Genomic DNA, 9,158 nt, shown 5'->3' with positions numbered 1-9,158 from the left:
TATAAAATTTCCTCTAAAGCAGTGATTCTTAATCATTAACCTCCAGACCTCACTGTGCACATATTTTAAAAAGTTAGTTTCTAGGCTTTCCTTTTGAATGAAGGAAGATGGTTCCTATTTTATATATTTGTTCAGAAATTATGCTTGTACAGGTTAATCAGACATTTAAGATTTATTCTAGTTTAGCTCTGCTTGCATGTATGAGGCCAGGTGCCATCTAGTCTTCAGGTTAACATTTGAGTGAAACTAGTCAGTAGGTTTGTTTTCAGAGCCACTAAGAGAGTTTTAAGGGAGTAGTCAAGGGAGACGGTTCTAATGACTAGTTTAAAAAGCACTTAAAGCAAAAATTCCAAAGAAATACAGTGTGAAGGAAGGGCAGTCAAAGAGAAGATAGGTAAAATTTGGAGTGGGTTGAGTATGGTAGTTGAGAAAGAGAAAAGGAAAATCTAAGACTGAAATAGAAGGGAACAGTGATGTGTCTTTTGTGTACCCTGAAATAAGGGAGGCTTATAGGCATGTGAAGAATAATAAATTAATAATACTCACCTGTTTTAGGTTAACATCTCCCTCTGCTGCTGCTGCTGCTAAGTCGCTTCAGTCGTGTCCGACTCTGTGCGACTCCAGAGACGGCCGCCCACCAGGCTCCGCCGTTCCTGGGATTCTCCAGGCAAGAGTACTGGAGTGGGTTGCCATTTCCTTCTCCAACATCTCCCTCTACTTCCCTTTATCTTAAACTGAAGAAAAGGTTGTAGCTAGCTGTTCATTCTGGTGTAGATCATGTATATTCCCAAAGTGCTTCAGGAGGCCTGCAAGGCTCAAATATGGGTAAGTGTGCATAGGTGCTGCTCACTTCCATTCCAGGTTTGACTTTTATTAGGACTTTGAAAAGGAGAGTCAAAATGCATATTGAACTTGGTACAAGGGAATAAAAATAAAATCTTAAAATCTGCTGATTTATATTTAAGTCTCATCTAGAAAATACCTTCACAGCAATATCTAGACTGGTATTTGTCCAAATACCTATATAAACATGGTCTAGCCAAGTTACTGGGGCTTCCTTGGTGGCTCAGACAGTAAAGCATCTGCCTGCAATGTGGGAGACCCGGGTTCGATCCCTGGATTGGGAAGATCCCCTGGAGAAGGAAATGGCAACCCACTCCAGTACTCTTGCCTGGAAAATCCCGTGGACAGAGGAGGCTGGTAGGCTACAGTCCATGGGGTTGCAAAGAGTCAGACACGACTGAGCCAAGCTACCGCATAAAATTAGCCATCACAGTTGAGACTGAATTGAATCTAATAGGAGAGATAAACATATTTAAAATAGCTATAATAAAAACCTGTATTACATAAATGCCAAATATGGAATATTAAAATAAAAAGATTAAGTTCCTGAAATTGTAACATGGTTTAGGAGCCGGTAATCCTTGGATAATCCAAGCCATTGTTTCTATTCCTGAGTACATACTCAATTAGATTTAAAAAAATAGGCAGTCCCAAGATCTTGGGAATAAAATGAGCTCAGAGATAATGTACTGGACTGTAGAAGAATAGATGCCATATCTATTGTAGCTTTATTCCTTCTGTATTAACTAGGGGTCCAGTTTTCTTAAAAATGGCTTCAAGGAAGGGGTGAATCGTTTTAGAGCAGACTCAACAGATGAACACACCTTAGAGTTAAAACCTGATGAAACACAGAAGGGACAGTGCTGCCATCTTGTGGTACTCTGCTCCCCTAGCCTGTGACTTCCGTATTGTCTCAACTAGTGTGATGAAGTTTGGCCTACAGTTTTCAACTATAGTTTTTTGTAAGTCAAGATTTTCTGTATGATCTAAACTTTTGTTTAAGCAGTGAGATATTTGAAAGTGATCTGTGAAATATTTGATAAGATTTAAAATTACATTTTTCTAACTTTTTGAATCTTTTAGTTTGATGTTAGGCTTGACGTTTCTTTTCTTTTTTTTTTCCTCCAATCATAATCTGTCACATCCACCATGCTTGGAATCCTGCTCTAAGAAAAGCATTCTAGGCCAAAAATAGATCTGGTTGTGAGCAGAGGTCCCAAGAGTTCTGTGCTTTGATTCACTTGACTCTTCCCCTTGGTCCTTTGTTGATAGGATCTGGGATGAGCACCTGGCCCAAGGGCAACCAACCCATGGGCTCAGTGGTGGAAAAATTAGTCTGGCAGTAAAAACTCTGCCTAGATGGGGACATAGAGAATCTCTTTGGCTTAGTCAGTTACTGTCTTGGGAATATGTAGACCAGAGTACTCACTTTTAGTACTTGAAGGAGAAATGAGAGGACACGTGGAAATAGAACAGCTGAGTGTTACGAGGGTGGGGGGAGGAGTAGGGATCCATGAATTTCTGCTTCTGAAATGGGACAAGGTCCTAGGCCCCTCAAAATGTCTTAGATCCTGAGAGGTATTTTCCTGTAAAGGCTTTGTGCGACCTGGGTGCTGGGTTTTTCTTAGCTTCCTATAGGCTTTGATTACTGGGCTAAGATTGCTATTTTCCACAGATATTTTACAGTACCACCCTTCCATTCCCCACTTCCCTTATTTATGAGACAACCTTAACAGTTCTCTATTTATTACAACTTTAAGCATCTAACTTTGTCATTGTCTCCTGGGTTGCTCTAGCATATTATAGTTTTCAAAGTGTTTTAATATGCATTATCTAGTTTAATAAGGAACTCTGGCTTCCCAGGTAGTGCAGTGGTAAAGAATCTGCCTACCAGTGCAGGAGACGCAAGAGACTTGGGTTCGATCCCTGGGTCAGGAAGATTCCCTGGAGAAGGAAATGGCAACCCACTCCAGTATTCTTGCCTGGAAAATTCCATGGACAGAGGAACCTGATGGGCTACAGTCTATGGGGTTGCAAAGAGTTCACACGACTGAGCACACACATGCATGATCTAATTTAATAATAAGGATGCTATTTATGAGATTATGTGCTTCCATGCCTGCTAATCCAGGAATTCAAAGCAGAAGGCAATACTGACCAGCAGCCAGGTGAGTCCTGCCACTAGCCCACACTTGTTCTCATTGCTTGCTAGGGTTTTCTTTTCTTGTTTTGTCCAGTTTCTTAGAGAATTCTCATCTCTGGCTGGATCCATAATCCCACATTTGCTTCCAGCCCATTCCCAAGCCTGAAGTTCAGAGCCGCAGATCGGTTGAGCATCTGTCACATGCCAGGTGCTTTATACACGTCATCTTGTAATAGCAACCTTAGGAGTTGTCACCCTAATACCATATCCTTACAAGCATTTTATTGATGACATTTTGCAGTTGAGGACAGCTGAGACACACTGAGTCTGAGTAACTCTCCAGATCTCACAACCGCAGTTGGTGGAGTTAGATTTGATTCTGGGAAAAAGCCAAAGCTACCACATTGCTGGGGAATTTTCCTGGGCCAGAGACCCTAGGAACAGAGAGAAATAGCTTAGGAGTTTTACTTTAAATCTTCTAATAAAACTATTCCAATGATAGGGAATCTTGTGGACCCACCATTTCATCTGCTAATTTGTTTAATCCAGTCTGATAATATTGGAAGAAATGGAGGAGGTATGGGTTTCCTTATTAGGAGAGAGCCTAGCGGGAAGAATGCGCAGAACTCTTCTTTGGTTTTCCTGCAAGGCTGTTTTAATTCTAGACTGACTGTAAAGCTCCACATTTACTCAATAGAAGCAAGCAACAGTGAGACTGGCCCTGGGTGATATGTGGCTCAGGAGCCTTCCTTTCGGATGCTGGTGCTGCTGGAGTTGACAGAAGAAAGGCAGAGCTGCTGGGAGAAGTGAGGGACTCCAGAAGGGCCAGGGTGTTCCCACTGCAGCTGTTTCTGGAAATTTCACTACCACCACCACCTTAAGAAAGCTATCATGGCTGCTGCCTTGCTGGGCCTGCATTGCTGAGTCTTCAACCTATTGCCCAGTTTTATTTCTTTGTGCATCTTTATGGCTTTGGGGAAAGAACACAGGATGAGAAGCCAGGTTCTCTCACTGGAGGCCTCCAAGCAGTTCATTTCCTGTCGGGGGTAAACATGCAGATAGGAAGTGATCCCTGACTGTTTCAGCATTAACATCATGAGACACCGTGTATCCCATGGCAGTGAATGAACGTAGGCTTGTGGCCTGTTGTTTTCACTTGATGGTACCAATCCATCTACTTGGTACAGTGGCAGCATCTAGGCAAAAGCATTCGTCTCAGATGAGATGTTTCTAGCCTTTAACTACCTCATAGCCTGGGCTCAGAAGAATCCTAAGGTCTGTGAATTTACCCTCACACAATGAGGGAGCTGGGAAGAGATCACTTCTAAATGAAGGCAGAGGATCCTTTTCTGTCTGGATTGCAAGAATAATGGTGAGACACATGTGAGTCACCCTGCCTATGCAGTCTGTCCTGGAGCTCTTACTCTATTGATCACTCTCCTCTCGTAAGAGAGGTGTCATTCTGATCAACAGCTTGTGCCCCCTTAGAAGTCAGACCTCTTATCAAAGATGCAGACTGGCATTTAAAGTGGGTTTTGTCACACACACCATAACCTTCATTCTGGGCCCTATCATGACCATGAGACTACATCTCACACACCTCTAACTAGAGGGACCATAGCTGACCAAGGGCTCCAGCCACAGTGTTCTGAGGCCCACCTACATTTGTACTGAGGCATGTTTCCTACAGGCTGCTTCCAGCCAATATCCACTCCTGGGAGACATGGGGCATCTCTGATGTCAACTTTGGCTCAGGGACTCCACATTGGCTTGGATGAAGCTCAGTAGTTTAGGATGCTTCCCCCAACCTTCTCTCCTTCACTCCAGAAGACAGTCCAGGAAGGAATAAAGAGGTTGAGGAAAGTGGACATGCTGCAAGGGCTCTATTTATGTAAGCCAAAAGACCAACTAGAGAACACATCCTGCAAGAGGATATACCAGTCCTGAAACCATTGAAATGCACTGATGAGAGGGACACCAACATCACTAAGAAGTTGCACAGGCTGGGGATGATGGAAGGAGAACCGGTTACAAACTGAGCTTGTTCGCATCTGCAGGAGTGATAGAGGCCAAGAGGTGGCACTTACGTGCCAGAAGCCAGGAGGCCATGATTATCTCACTCTTCAAAAGGTAAGGTTGGAGGGCAGTCAGTGGGCTTTATCAGCAGAGGGTTATGGAGAAGGTTAATGGGGTGCAGTGTAGATTTGCACCTAGAGGCAAAATAGTTGACAAAGATGCTGCTTAGCGTCTCTTAATGGGATGAGCAAACTTTTTGGGTAAAGGACCAGATAGTATTTTAGGCTTTGCACATGCTGTCACAGCTGCTCAACTGAGCTGTTGTAGCACAAAAGCAGCCATAAACAATACGTAAACAATTGTAAAGCTGTCTTTCAATAAGACTTTATTTACAAGAACAAGTGGTTGTCTGGATTTGGCCAGTGGGGCTGTGTTTGCTAATATTTTACCTATTAAAAAAAACAAACTAAAATTGGAGTAAGAGGCTGAGAGCAGTCACTTTAATAAAAAATCATGATCTCATGCTCAGTTCCCAGACTTGAGTCAGTTTTCAGATCTGAAACCCATTGACTGTAGAAGTGGCAGGAGGAGGGACCCTGCAACACTATTTCAAGTATATACTATGGCAATTCTTCCAGACTTTCCTCAAAAGAATCTACTTATGGCCATTTAGTTCCATGACTATACACTAGGACTATTGGACAAAGGTTTGGAGTTGATACCAATACCTACAGACCCAAAGGTGCATCCTGGCCATCCTGTTGGATTGGGGGCCTTTGAAGACTAGGTGAAAAGTGAGATCCTGTATAAAGTCCAGCTTACAGTGGGCCCACAGCTACAGATCCATGCAGTGGTCACCTTATCTTCTCCCACCACAAATTCCCACCATGGCAATTTGTCATGGCAGCCCCAGGAAATTAACAGCATTTTCTACGCTAGTGGACCACATTTTTCACAACTCTTCACTATGACTTGTCTGACCCCTCCAACACCATGGAGATCAGCTAACAGGCCTACATGCACTGGGTCCATTGGACCTGTTGCAACACCGTTTCTTGCTCCAGCCCCACTTAATGCTGGCAACCTCTGTGTCACTCAGTATGTGGGCCAGAGAAATATCCCTGGGGAACACAAAGAGGCAGGCAGTGTACTTCCTTTTTTGAGACATGACTGTCAGATGCAGCAATTTGTCTTCTGCTTTAAAAGGGGCTGTCCCAGAATACCCTTGACCACTAGACTTCTAAAAACATCATTGAAATGGCCTGTTTCTGTCTGTCCATAAGGTTTATTTCCATCTGAAGCACAAGTATCCTACGAAGACCTGGAACATTCTAACTTCCTCCCCTTGTCCTATCCCAACAGGGAGGTCATTGGTGTAATGGATCAGTGTGATATTCTCTTGGATGTCTAAGCACGCCAGAGTTCTCAGTCTATGGTATGAAAGAAGGTGGGAGAATTAGCATAACCTTGAGGCAGACTGTCAGTGAATATTGTCTTTATTTTGCCTACAGAGCCTCAACCAGCCCTTCTATCTGAAGGCTTACAGAACATCTGATCCACAGGAATGGAATCCTGTACAGCAGAGCATCCAACCAGGGGCTGTACTTCAGATGCAGCTGGTGTGGAACCAGGGGTCCTCTGGTTGTGTCATGTACTGCACCACCCAGAGGTAACTGGCCCTGTGGATTTTGGGAGAGGGGCTTCTCAACTCAACTCAAATGCCAGCTCTGGGAAAGCACTCTGAAAGGATGGAGTGCTGTCCTTCAGCACATAGTGTATTAAATCGGAGACCTCTGTGTGGTGCTGTGTCCTCAATAGGAAGAAATCAAAGGGCTGGAAACCAAGAGGTGGAAGCAGGGACGAGCTTGGTTACTGTCATTCCGAAGGACCCACTGTGGAGTTTTGTGCTGCTTTTCCCTGGAACTCGGCTCTAAATAATTGTAGTTTCTGGTCCTCAAAGAGAACACACTCTTGCCAGGGGCACCATAAATGTCCCAGTGATCTATATGGTAAAGCCACTGACAGGGCACTTGGAACTTTCTGTGTCCAGGGAGCAGCAGGTAAGAGAGGAGTTGCCATGCCAGCAGGCCTGACAGACCCTGGTCATCAGGAGGAGGAAGGCTGCTTTCACACAAGGGGAGCAAGGAGGAATGTGTGTGAGGCTTGGGTTCAGGTGGGCACCTCCTGAACTCCTTGCCCTGATTTAACTGTGTGAATAGACATGTGCAGCCACCCAGCTTGAGGAGGGTTTGATTATCAAGTGTTCAGACCCCTAAGGAGTAAAGGTTTGGGTCACACCACCAGGTAAGACACCAGGACCTGCCAAGACAAGAGCTGAGGGCAAAGGGGGTTGTAGAGTGAAGGGTAGGAAGGGGACATGGTGAGAAAAATGTGGCCTTGGGATCAACTCTGTGCTCTCAGAGGACAGTAATTTACCCAAATACTTCCTCTTCTGAGTTACCCCTCAAGGAAGGAAAGCCCACAGGTCCATGTAACTGCTCCCCACACCTGTGAGGAGAAGTAGCTCTATATGACACAAGAGTGACTGGTGGACAGGAGACATGGTTCCCAGCCCCTCCAGGGAAGTGCTTGTTGCCCAGAACCTCACTGTGCAACTTCATGGTCTCCCAGTTCTCCCTCATTAGATGGACTCTCCTGTCCTGTTCAAACATGCAGAGAAAAGATACAGATGAAGTAGTAGAATTGCTACCTGCTCCTGGGGTCAGGAAGGTCTCAGATCCTCACACTCTCCGCAACTTCTGAGTTTTTCACTGAATACTATTTTCCAGGTGCTTATCAAATGTGAGCTGTAAGTTTACTAGATTTCTGACAGTCCTTTGAGGCAGCTTGTTTTAGCTTCTTTTGGCACTTGTACTCTTACCTGGGAACCATTCCATGGAACCTAACACACTTTTGTTGGGAAAAAGACACTGCTAAGTCCTGGGGACAAACAGATGTAGAAGACACAGTTCCTGCCCTCAGTGGCTTCATCTTTTTCGTGGAGAGACACAGCATGTCACTATGCATAACTTTGTTAAAGAGGGTAATAATTAACCATGACACCAACTACCAAAGGAACAGAAACCAGGAACCGTGGGGCTCACTGCTGCCACGAAGGCAAGTTTGGGAAGAAATGTCTTGAAGGAACCGTCACTGACAGGGAGCCAGTGGAAGGTGAGTAGGAGGGGCTCTTTTGATTTTGAGGCAGAAGGAACTCCCATAAGCATTTATTTGCCCTGGATGATAGATTGAGACCTCCTCCACTCTGCTTCATCACTTGGGAATATCAATTGCACTCTCAGATTCAATTTTATGTCTAAGTGTACAGTCTATCTGCCTATACTGTAAATAGTTAGCTTTTCTACATCTCTGATCATTCTCATCTTTGAGAAATGAAATCTACTATTCTGATACTAAAGGACTTCCCTATAGCTCAGACGGTAAAGAATTTGCCTGCAATGCAGGAGACCCAGGTTCAACTTCTGGGTCAAGAAGATCCTCTGGGGAAGGCAATGGCACCTCAGTACTCTTGCCTGGAAAATCCCATGGACAGAGGAGCCTGGTAGGCTGCAGTCCATGGGGTCGCGAAGAGTCGGAGGTGACTGAGCGACTTCACTTTCACTTTTCACTTGCATGCATTGGAGAAGGAAATGGCAACCCACCCCAGTGTTCTTGCCTGGAGAATCCCAGGGATGGGGGAGCCTGGTGGGCTGCCGTCTATGGGGTCACACAGAGCTGGACACGACTGAAGCGACTTAGCAGCAGCAGCAGCAGTTGCTAAGTCATGTCCGATTCTTTGCGACCTCGTGGACTGGAGTACACTAGGCTTCCCAATCCTTCACTCTCTCCCACAGTTTGCTCAAACTCATGTCCATTGAGTCGATGATACTATCCAACCATCTCATCCTCTGTCGTCCCCTTCTCCTCCTGCTTTCAATCTTTCCAGCATCAGGTTTTTTTGCAGTGAGTCGGCTCTTTGCATCAGGTGGCCAAAGTATTGAAGCTTCAGCTTCATCATCAGTCCTTCCAGTGAATTATTCAGGGTTGATTTCCTTACCAAATACTTATTCTATGCCAGGTATGGTATCAATCACTTTCTATATATTAACTCTTAATTTTCATAAAGATACTATGAGATAGGTACTCACAAAAATAC

At 44.6% G+C, this 9,158-nt stretch overlaps 1 long non-coding RNA gene across 2 annotated transcripts; it reads left to right on the top strand.

Moving 5' to 3' along the window:
- The first annotated feature begins 1,134 nt into the window (after positions 1–1,134).
- Positions 1,135–7,234, top strand: LOC145514189 (uncharacterized). Of its 2 annotated transcripts, XR_014059903.1 has the most exons (3): positions 1,135–3,011; positions 5,044–5,116; positions 6,514–7,234. It is a non-coding gene; the product is annotated as an uncharacterized LOC145514189 (long non-coding RNA). The 2 variants fall into 2 exon arrangements; XR_014059904.1 differs by lacking the exon at positions 1,135–3,011 and having other exon boundaries at positions 3,188–5,116.
- Positions 7,235–9,158: the final 1,924 nt, after the last annotated feature.

This window comes from Giraffa tippelskirchi, chromosome 7 (genome assembly GCF_054371585.1).
Source record: "Giraffa tippelskirchi isolate mGirTip1 chromosome 7, T2T-mGirTip1v1.2.pri, whole genome shotgun sequence".
Lineage (NCBI taxonomy): Eukaryota > Metazoa > Chordata > Mammalia > Artiodactyla > Giraffidae > Giraffa > Giraffa tippelskirchi.
The sequence above is the reverse complement of the archived record's forward strand: the minus strand, read 5'-3'. Positions and strand labels throughout refer to the sequence as shown.